General features: G+C 50.8%; 1 pseudogene; it reads left to right on the forward strand.

Moving 5' to 3' along the window:
- The first annotated feature begins 8,900 nt into the window (after nt 1–8,900).
- LOC136308720 (large ribosomal subunit protein eL20 pseudogene) lies at nt 8,901–9,515 on the forward strand (annotated as a pseudogene).
- The last annotated feature ends 289 nt before the right edge of the window (nt 9,516–9,804 follow it).

Below are 9,804 nucleotides of genomic sequence, written 5' to 3' on the forward strand. Positions count from 1 at the left end.
CGTCTTTTCCAAGAGCTTAGTTACAGGTGGACTTGCTTTTAAGGCTGTGCCATGTCTCTAGCCCCCCACCCCCAGCAAAGAAAAGGGTTGGATGAGAGTTTCTCAGCTAGGTGCTATTGACATTTTGAGTCATGTCATTCTTTGTGTGTGTGTGTGGGGGGGGGGGGAGAGGTAACCTATGCATTATAAGACATTTAGCAGCATCCGTGGCCTCTACTCTCTGGATTCAATTAGCAAGCCCACCTCCTCCCCAGCATAATAACCAGAGTGTCTCCAGACATTGGAGACAACCCTCCCTGTGGGGCGAAATCAACCCAGGTAGAGAACCACGGGATTGGCATGATGCAAAACCAGCCTTGTGTGTAGTATTTTCTCCATTCTGGGTCCATTTGATGTTTTTTCCTCCAGCTAAGTTATGTACCTCTGGATCCTTTTCATCCTCCAGCCACTGTGAACACACACTTGACCGTGTGGCCCCCTTCACTCTGATTATCGGAAACTTAGAACCAAACCTGTTTCGGTGTGTATCCTGCCAGGGCATGCCTCTTTCATCTTATCTCTCCGCTCCACTCTGCACCCTCTGCTCTCTCACTCGAACTGTTCATTTACATCAGTCTTCTTATGTTTTATGCAGTATTTTTGTCTGCTTTAAGTCTTTTCTAGAAGAACGAAGGATCCAAAGAGCAAAATAAATAGCTGGTGTCCAGGTAAGTATCTATGGGGATGACAGCACAGAGAAAGCAGGCACTTGCCTGGAGGAAAACAGGACAGTCAGTAATTAGGGGTCCGGGAGGATGCAGAACTGAGCTTGTCCCAGCCACTCACAGGGCAAGACACATGGGGGTCATCCAGGATGACCTTCTGAAGGGACAAATTAGAGACAGAGAATGAGCTGGTCAAAGCCACTCTGTAGGGAAGGGCCATGCTCTGACTCCTTTGTGTTCATAGGAAGCTGCTTTAAAGGATGGCCAGTTGGCTCAGTGGTAGAGCGTTGGCCCAGCATGTGGAAGTCCCAGGTTTGATTCCTGGCCAGGGCACACAGGAGAAGCGCATATCTGCTTCTCCACTCTCCCCCTCTCCTTCCTCTCTATCTCTCTCTTCCCCTCCCACAGCTAAGACTCCATTGGAATTGGCCCCAGGCGCGGAGGATGGCTCCATGGCCTCTGCCTCAGGTGCTGGAATGGCTCTGGATGCAGCGAAGCAACACCCCAGATGGGCAGAGCATCGCCCTCTGGTGGGCATGCCCAGTGGATCCCAGTCAGGTGCATGTGGTGTCTGTCTGTTTGCCTCCCAGCTTCTAACTTCAGACAAATAAAAATAAAATAAAATAAAATAAAAAAGATGGTGCTGGCCGATGGCCAGACCCAATGGGCCAGCCATGTGAATGAACCATCTCAAAAGTGGCTCTTCCAGCCCCAGCTGAGCCTCCTGTACTGATGACACTCATGGAGCAGAGGCAGGCAGTCTCCACCGGGCCTCCACAAAGAGAAGATCCCATGAGAAAAATAAATGCTAATTGTTGTTTTGTACAGTAACATCTGGAGCAGTTTGTTATGCAGCAAGAGATAACTGGAAATCTTGTTTATTTCATTTGACCCCTCCAAGGCTAAGTTTCCTCATCTGAATTGTGAACCTTAAATGACCCATCTGAGTGCCTGACATGGAGAAGGGACTCCGCTAACAGCAGGTATTATTAGTATTACTGCAAAGGATGGTAGATGCACAGCCAAAACACAGCCATGCCCCCGGGACAAGTGGCGGGTAAAACAGGTAGGAAACTATAGCATGGAATGTCATCCACCCATTCCAAGCTTCTTCCTGAAGCCCCTCCAGAGTACCCAAGGAAGGCCTGGGAGGAAGATGGAACTGCAGGAGGCAACAGGTGGGGGACATCGCAACACTTGCTCTGACCCCCTTTTCTCCTTCTCTCCTCCATCTCTGCCACCTATGCTTTTATTGCTGCCTATATCCCCAGACAAAATCTCTCTCCTGAGTCCCCCACCTGTACATTCAACATTGCCTCCTAGGTGCTCCAATGACCCTTCCCTAATGTGCCCAAATCCAATGGTATGCCCTCCCCCACCTACCCAACCACCCACCCACCAACATCAACGTAACCTTCTCTTGCTCTCCCCAGCTAGTGAGTGGCTCTGTCAAAGGCCATGAGTCATAAACTGGCCACCCTGCCTCTCCCTCCAATCCCCCACATCCTAAATGTCACTGAGTCCTGATGGGTTTGTATCCTAAATACCAATGCTCTCTGCCCTCACTGCCATGCCCCTGTCATCATCTCCTGCATGGACCACAGCAAAGGCCCCCCCACCACTACCTTCCTCAGCCTCCCACCTATTCTTCACACAGCAAGAGTGAGCTTTTCAAGATACAAATCAGATCATGTTGCCACTCGCTTAAAAGATTTTGCTCTTTTCCTAGTGCTCTCCGGACTGAGAACTCTGCCCTGCCACCACCTGTAGTGGGTTCTGCAAGGTCTGGCTTCTGTGCCACCTGTCCATTCCACCTCAATTCACTCCCATCCCTGCTCTGCTTTCTGTGTTTTAACCTTATTGGCTTCTTTCAGTTTCCCAAACTCTCTATTTTCCCTCCTGCCACAGGGCTTTTGCACATGCTGTCCCTGCATGCTCTCCAGGCACCCACCTCCAACACATGCTTTTAAGAAGCCTCCCTGCTCTCTCTGACCAGACAAACCCCTCTCTGCCCAGCCCCACTGCTACCAATGGTATCTCTCCTTCATGAAACCAATCTTCACTTAATTTTGCTTTCCTTCTGCAACTCTTTGATGGATATCTCCCTTCCACACTAGACTTTAAGCTCTTCAAGACTGTGATTGGTTTTTGTTACCATTATAACCCAAACAGCTGGTGCGGTGCCCTGGCACACAGTAAGCACTTGACAAACATTCATTGAATGGACAACAAAAGTGGAAGAGAGGGTGTTGAGAGGCAAAAACAGCTCACGGTCACTCGAAAAGTCAGGCAGCATTTTATGGAGTAAGTATGACTTGAGCAGACCTTGAAGCAGGGATAGATTTTGCATGGATGGAGTAATCTAGAAGGGCATTCTTGGTATCTGGAACAGAATAAACAAAGAAGTAGGTACAGCAAGTTTTGTGTGTGTGTATGTGTGGTGTATGCATACACACACATGTGTATGTTGAGACAAAGGTCATGCTAGTGGAGGAGCAGGTGGGGGGAAAGGGGGACATCAGGGCAGGTGGATTATCAAGGTTCTTGAAGTCGGATGGAAGAGTTGGCACCCGAACAGAATGGGGGGCTTCAGAGCAGAGTGGTGATTGTGAGCAGGCAGCCAGAAGGGAGACAAGAAGTGAAATCTCCTAGAAGAGGGAATGGACATAGAGGCGGGGATGGCTAGGAGGTGAGTTAGGAGGCTGGTCAGTGCCTAGAATGCCCTGGTGAGGACCTGTGCAGTGAGGGCAGCAAGTGTGCAGAGACCAAGTAGATCATGAGATGTTAAGAAGAAAGCCACCCACCAGCCTGGTGACCACTGTCCGCAGAGGACTCCAACACAATAAGGGTCTTCCTCCACCCCCAGGTGTGGGAAGAAGCCAGACCATCAGCCAGAGGGAGGAACAATAGTGCAAAAGGCACTCGTGCCTGACCTGTGGTGGCGCAGAGGATAAAGCATCGACCTGGAAATGCTGAGGTCGCCGGTTCGAAACCCTGGGCTTGCCTGGTCAAGGCACATATGGGAGTTGATGCTTCCAGCTCCTTCCCCTTCTCTCTCTCTGTCTCTCTCTCCTCTCTCTTCCTCTCTGTCTCTCTCCTCTCTAAAAAAATAAAATAAAATAAATGAAAAAAAAAAAAAAGGCACTCGTGTGCTTTCCAGTCTCTCTGGCCCATGTGCTGGTGCTCCAGACTGTGTCCCCATCTGACCAACAGATCAATACCAGCCATCAGGACTGATGGAAGAGACTGAGGACAAGGTTAGCGGTCTGTACAGAACACCCTGAAAACCCAGCAGAGCAGGGCTGCCTGGATGACTTATTGCTTATTAATAATATAAATATGTAAATGTTTTGAGGGCTATATTGATCCCAATGTGAACCATCCATCATAAGGGTGAGCAACAGTGTGTTATAAATCTCAAATAATAAATCTGCAGCCTAAGACTTATCAATATAGGTGGACCAAGGCAGGAGCCAGCCCGAGGCGATTTTACCAGTGAGAACAGCTCCCAACAACCCCACCCACTATGTGGGGTTCTGAGGGGAAGGGGGAGCTAAAGGACCCCCAGAGAGAAAGGAGGTACACTCATGTAAGGATCCTAGGGTGAGCTCCACCCCTCTTCTCCTTCTGCCTGAGCAGGAAGAGCAGTCACCAGAGCTCCTGAAATCTCTGGCTCAGGGCTCCACCTGCCTGGAAAAACAGCCACCCACATGTGAGGAGAATTCCAGTCTCCACATACTCGAGATCAGGGGTCCCCAAACTTTTTACACAGGAAGCCAGTTCACTGTCCCTCAGACCGCTGGAGGGCCGGACTATAAAAAAAAAAACAAAACTATGAACAAATCCCTATGCACACTGCACATATCTTTTTTTTTTTTTTTTTTTTTTTTTTTTTTTGCATTTTTCTGAAGCTGGAAACAGGGAGAGACAGTCAGACAGACTCCCGCATGCGCCCGACCGGGATCCACCCGGCACGCCCACCAGGGGCGAAGCTCTGCCCCCCAGGGGGCGATGCTCTGCCCATCCTGGGCGTCGCCATGTTGTGACCAGAGCCACTCTAGCGCCTGAGGCAGAGGCCACAGAGCCATCCCCAGCGCCCGGGCCATCTTTGCTCCAATGGAGCCTTGGCTGCGGGAGGGGAAGAGAGAGACAGAGAGGAAGGCGCGGCGGAGGGGTGGAGAAGCAAATGGGCGCTTCTCCTGTGTGCCCTGGCCGGGAATCGAACCCGGGTCCTCCGCACGCTAGGCCGACGCTCTACCGCTGAGCCAACCGGCCAGGGCCTCACATATCTTATTTTAAAGTAAATAAACAAAATGGGAAGAGATACAATATTTAAAATAAAGAACAAGTAAATTTAAATCAACAAACTAACCAGTATTTCAATGGGAACTATGCTCCTCTCACTGACCACCAATGAAAGAGGTGCCCCTTCTAGAACTGCAGCGGGGGCCGGATAAATGGCCTCAGGAGGCCGCATGCAGCCTGTGGGTCGTAGTTTGGGGACCCCGCTCGAGATAAAGGAGCTTAAGGATTTGAGGTCAAGGATTCAGTCTTGGAGCCGGGCCAACCTGAGGTCAAGTCCTGCCTTCACTGTTCACTAGCTTTTGTAAATGTCACACATTTAACTGCTCTAAGCATCAGTGTATTCATCCGGAAAATGGGAATGTTGATACCACCCTGCCAGGTGGTGGTGGAGATTAAACAGGACACGGTCTATAAAGTAATATCCATGGTAGTTACAGTGACCATGGCAGAGCAGCCAGGGGCTCAACAATGCAAGCGAAGTGTTCTTTTCAGTAGAACCCAACATTTCCCCAAGTGTCATTCCTGGGGCCCACGTTCCATGGGGCGTGAATTCACTCTCAGCAAAGCTTACCTTCTGGAATGCAAAGAGACCAGGTATGTAGCATGTTCAAGGTTCAGGGAAGTCCTGCATTTAAATAGATAGATAGATAGATAGATAGATAGATAGATAGATAGATAGAGCTGTTTGATTTTGCTGAACTCAGCATTTCCCAAACCTATTGGCCACGAAAGTTTTTCTTTTTCTCACAGAGATTTCCCCAGACCACTGTGCCACCTTACACTCCAGGAAGCGCTGACCCGTGCTTAGTTTGAGAGTTTCCTGGTCAGGTGCGGAGGAGCCCCGCCAGGATGGTACCTGAGCCTTCACCACTCCCTTTCCCTCCCAGGTTTCCAGCCTGGTGGACTGGGCTGAGAGAGGAGGGAGGGGTTCAGGAGGAGCCAAAGGGCGGGCTTTCCCAGTTTGCACTGAATATTTCTGCAATGTTTGATTGTCTCACAGGGCACGAATTCCTTTGATGAGAAGGGAGGGAGAGAGGGAAGAAAAGGGGATGAGAAGGAGAGAAGAAATGAGAGAGAAGAAATGTCTCCAGCCCCTCCTGCCCATCCTCTTAAGCTAAAGCCAACCTGCAGACCTCAGGAAGAAGAGGCCATTCTGTAGACATCCCCCTCCCTCATGCCTCTTCCCCATCCTCACACGCCAGCCCACTCGGGAAGCACGTGCTAACTAAAAGCCACCTCCCTGTCACAGCTGTGCCTCTGCCCTGTGCCTTAACTATGTGCACTTTCCATTCAACTCCCCAGAAACAGAGGGGCGGGCTCAGGGTCCACCACATTATCATTCCACATCTTCACCCTAATGGGCCCTCTCCACACCAGTTTGATTTTATTATTATGCCAGCACACTTGCTTAATTCTCTGCTGTCTTTCTTCTGCACTGTTGATTTACACTGTTAGTGTTTTAATTATACAATTCAGCACTCCTTAAAACATGAAAAACTGCTCAGCTTTTCAAGCAATTAAAAGGCGGTGAAGTATATCAGCAGATCGGAGACAAGATAAGTAAATCATACAATTAAAAAAAAAAAATCATTTGGTGAAAATGTAGCAATCCACCAAAAAGGAGTGAGGTTTCCTGGGCCCTCCGGACCAGAACTTCCAAAACAGGTGTCTCCTTCACCTCACCTTCCTGCTGGGCTTGCTTGCTCACCCCTCACCTCCCTCTCCCCCTCTGCTGCAGGGGCTGCGTGGGTGCCCTCAGCCCCCACAAGGGACCTGTGCCAGGGGAGCTGTGTGGAAAAGCAGGATGGGGCAACCCGGCCACAGGGCAGCTGGTAAACTTGGCTGTGTCCGTCTCCTCTTGGCCTCAGTTTCCCATCTGCATATGGGCTGTATCGATAAGTTGGTGTCATCCATTTGTCCTAATGTTGGCGAAATACACATAACAAAATTTACCACCTTCACCATCTTCCAGCGTACGGTTCGGTGGCATTAAACACATTCACACTGTTGTGCCACCGGCACCACTATCCTCCAGGACTTCTCTTTTTGCAAAACCAAAACCCTGTACCCATTCAACACTGACTTCCCTTTCCCGGCTTCCTGCATCGCCGATTTTAAGCTGGTCTTTGAGGAGACTCGGGGCTGCATTGCGGCCCCTTGGGCTGCCTGGGAGGGGAGAGGTTCAAGGGAAGGATGAACAAGCAGAGTTCTATTTTAATATAAGTCAGCAGGCAGCTCTTTTTGATCTGGGTAAGCCCCTGGGCTTCTGGGTTAGGTTTCATTTGAGTAAAAGACTGCAGAATATTTTCTGAAGCCTGAAAACAACAGGATGAGATGAGCTTAGAGGTCTTCTGGGCTGGAAGGAACCAGGCTAAGGAGCTTGAGTTTCTCTGAAGGAACGCTCTGCTCACCAGCAAAGGGGACTGGGACCTGCTTCTCTGAGTCCCGAGCAGGATAGAAAGTGCTCCCCAGAGAGGGCCGGGAACACCTCAGAACGCAGCCTCCCCCAGGTCTTTGTCTGTTCTCTTCTCCTTGCACAGCTGGCATCATGACTCCAGGCTCACGGGCCCTCTGGAGCCAGCGACTTCCCCTGCACTCTGAAAGTGGTAGGAGTGGGGACAGAAGTGCAGCACCCATGTGTCCATCACACCGGGAGCTGGAAAGCCCCAAGATGCCACCCATCCTGCTCCCTGGCCAGGCTCTCTGGGAGAAGCATACTGAGCAAAGCGAGAAGGCAGGAGAGGTGGTGGGTTCCTGGGCTGGCACTGAAGGGGGCAGAGAGACCAGGGCAGGCTGCCTGCTACACAGCATCCGGTTCGGCACAGAACCTCCCTGGGGGGTTACACTTCCCCTGTCCTTCGTCTGCCGGCTGGCAGGGTTACACATGCTGAGCGGCAGTGCCCGGATCCCAGCTAGGCTAGGTCTCTGCAGAAAGAGGCGAGGTCAGAGACCAGGGCACTGGCTCTACAACCAGGGTTCAGGTTTCTTCCAGGAGACCAGCTGCATCCAGAGTTGTGCCTGGATCCATCCCCCTACTCTACCAAAGTGTCCCTGTGAAGAGGAAAAGAGATGGAAAATCCTGACTTTCTCTCCTTCAGGGAAACAGAAGACGCTGCTGCCATTTTCTTCCCACTCTGGGTCACTGCCCTTTAATAACACCGGAGGGACCAAACAGTCAGTCTCTGGAAACTGCCCTTCCACAGGTGGGGATTTGCTTTGTGGTGGGGTCTCTCCCCTCTGAGTCTTTTCCAGGAGAACAAGGGGCCCAGCCTCTGAGTCAGGCTTTGCTGTGTTCAGTGGAAAGTAGGCTTGGGACTTAAGAATGAGTGGGACAGGTGCGTACACAGGTCCAGCTCTTACGATCACTGCCAGCCCCTCTGCCTCCAGCCTTGTCCAAGCCCTAAGCCAGATCTCTCCAGAGTCACCTTCTGCTGGGCCACCGCCCAGTCCTGTTCCTCCCCATCTCTCTTCAAAGGCCCCTGCCCCAGCCTTTCCTGGGTCCACAGAATGTCCCCAACCTGGGCCCACACTCTCCTCAAGGTCACTCCCAAGCAATTTCGGTTCCAAACAGTTTCTACTGGTTGCACTTTGCAATTCCAGAACGTCCATTAATCATTCTTAAGCCCTTTGAATGCAATATTTTCCCAAAGAACAGAAATTTCTTCACAACTCTGTACCTTCCTGCCATCTCCAATTACCCATGCTCATCAGTCATTAACAGAAAGCATTAGCATATCTATAATTTCTATATACCATGATTAATTCAGCTTGGAGCTTTCTCCCAGTTGCCCTAATTATCTGAGGAGTGACCTGGATGGGGTGGAGTGGGGAGGGCATGCCCGTCACCCAGCCTCAGAGATACAATGTTAGAGCAGAAATGGAGCTTCCTTTTGTGGGTGGTGGCGGACGCAGAGAGACGCTATGAAGGCCTCAGGCACGCTGCGAGAGTACAAGATGGTAGGGCACTGCCTGCCCACCCCCAAGTGCCACACACCACCCCTCTACCGCATGCGCATCTTTGCACCTAACCATGTTGTTGCCAAGTCCCGCTTCTGGTACTTTGTGTCTCAACTGAAGAAGATGAAGAAATCTTCAGGGGAAAAAGTCTACTGTGGCCAGGTGTTTGAAAAATCCCCCCTTCGAGTGAAGAATTTTGGTATCTGGCTGCGCTACGACTCCCACAGTGGCACCCACAACATGTATCGGGAATACTGGGACCTGACCCCTGCAGGCACCATCACCCAGTGCTACCGAGACATGGGGGCCCAACATCGTGCCCGCGCCCACTCAATCCAGATCATGAAGCTGGAGGAGATTGCAGCCAGCAAGTGCCGCTGACCAGCAGTCAAGCAGTTCCACGACTCCAAGATCAAGCTCCCACTGCCCCACCGGTCCTTCGTCGCCAGCACAAGCCACGCTTCACCACCAAGAGGCCCAACACCTTCTTTTAGATGCAGGACCTCTCAGTCCCCTGGTCTGCTCAAATAAACACCTTGGGAAAACAAAAAACAAAAAACAAACAAAATAAAGAAATGGAGTCCTGATGGTATTAAATGCAACTCTATCTGTTTGCAGATGAGGAAACTGAGGCTGGAAGAGATGAAGTAACAACCCTCCACCTCCTCCAACCACCCCAGGCAGTATCTTCTCCACTGTGTTTCCTACAAACTAGTGGCCAGAAATATTCTGCAAAAAGTGAAAGTGAGAAGAGGGTGGTGGGAGTGCACAGAGCCCAGGGGACCTGTGATCTAAGATGTCTTGGGAAGCCTAAGTCTTGTGTCACTCGCCTGAATAG

Source organism: Saccopteryx bilineata, chromosome 6 (genome assembly GCF_036850765.1).
Source record: "Saccopteryx bilineata isolate mSacBil1 chromosome 6, mSacBil1_pri_phased_curated, whole genome shotgun sequence".
NCBI classification, from domain to species: domain Eukaryota; kingdom Metazoa; phylum Chordata; class Mammalia; order Chiroptera; family Emballonuridae; genus Saccopteryx; species Saccopteryx bilineata.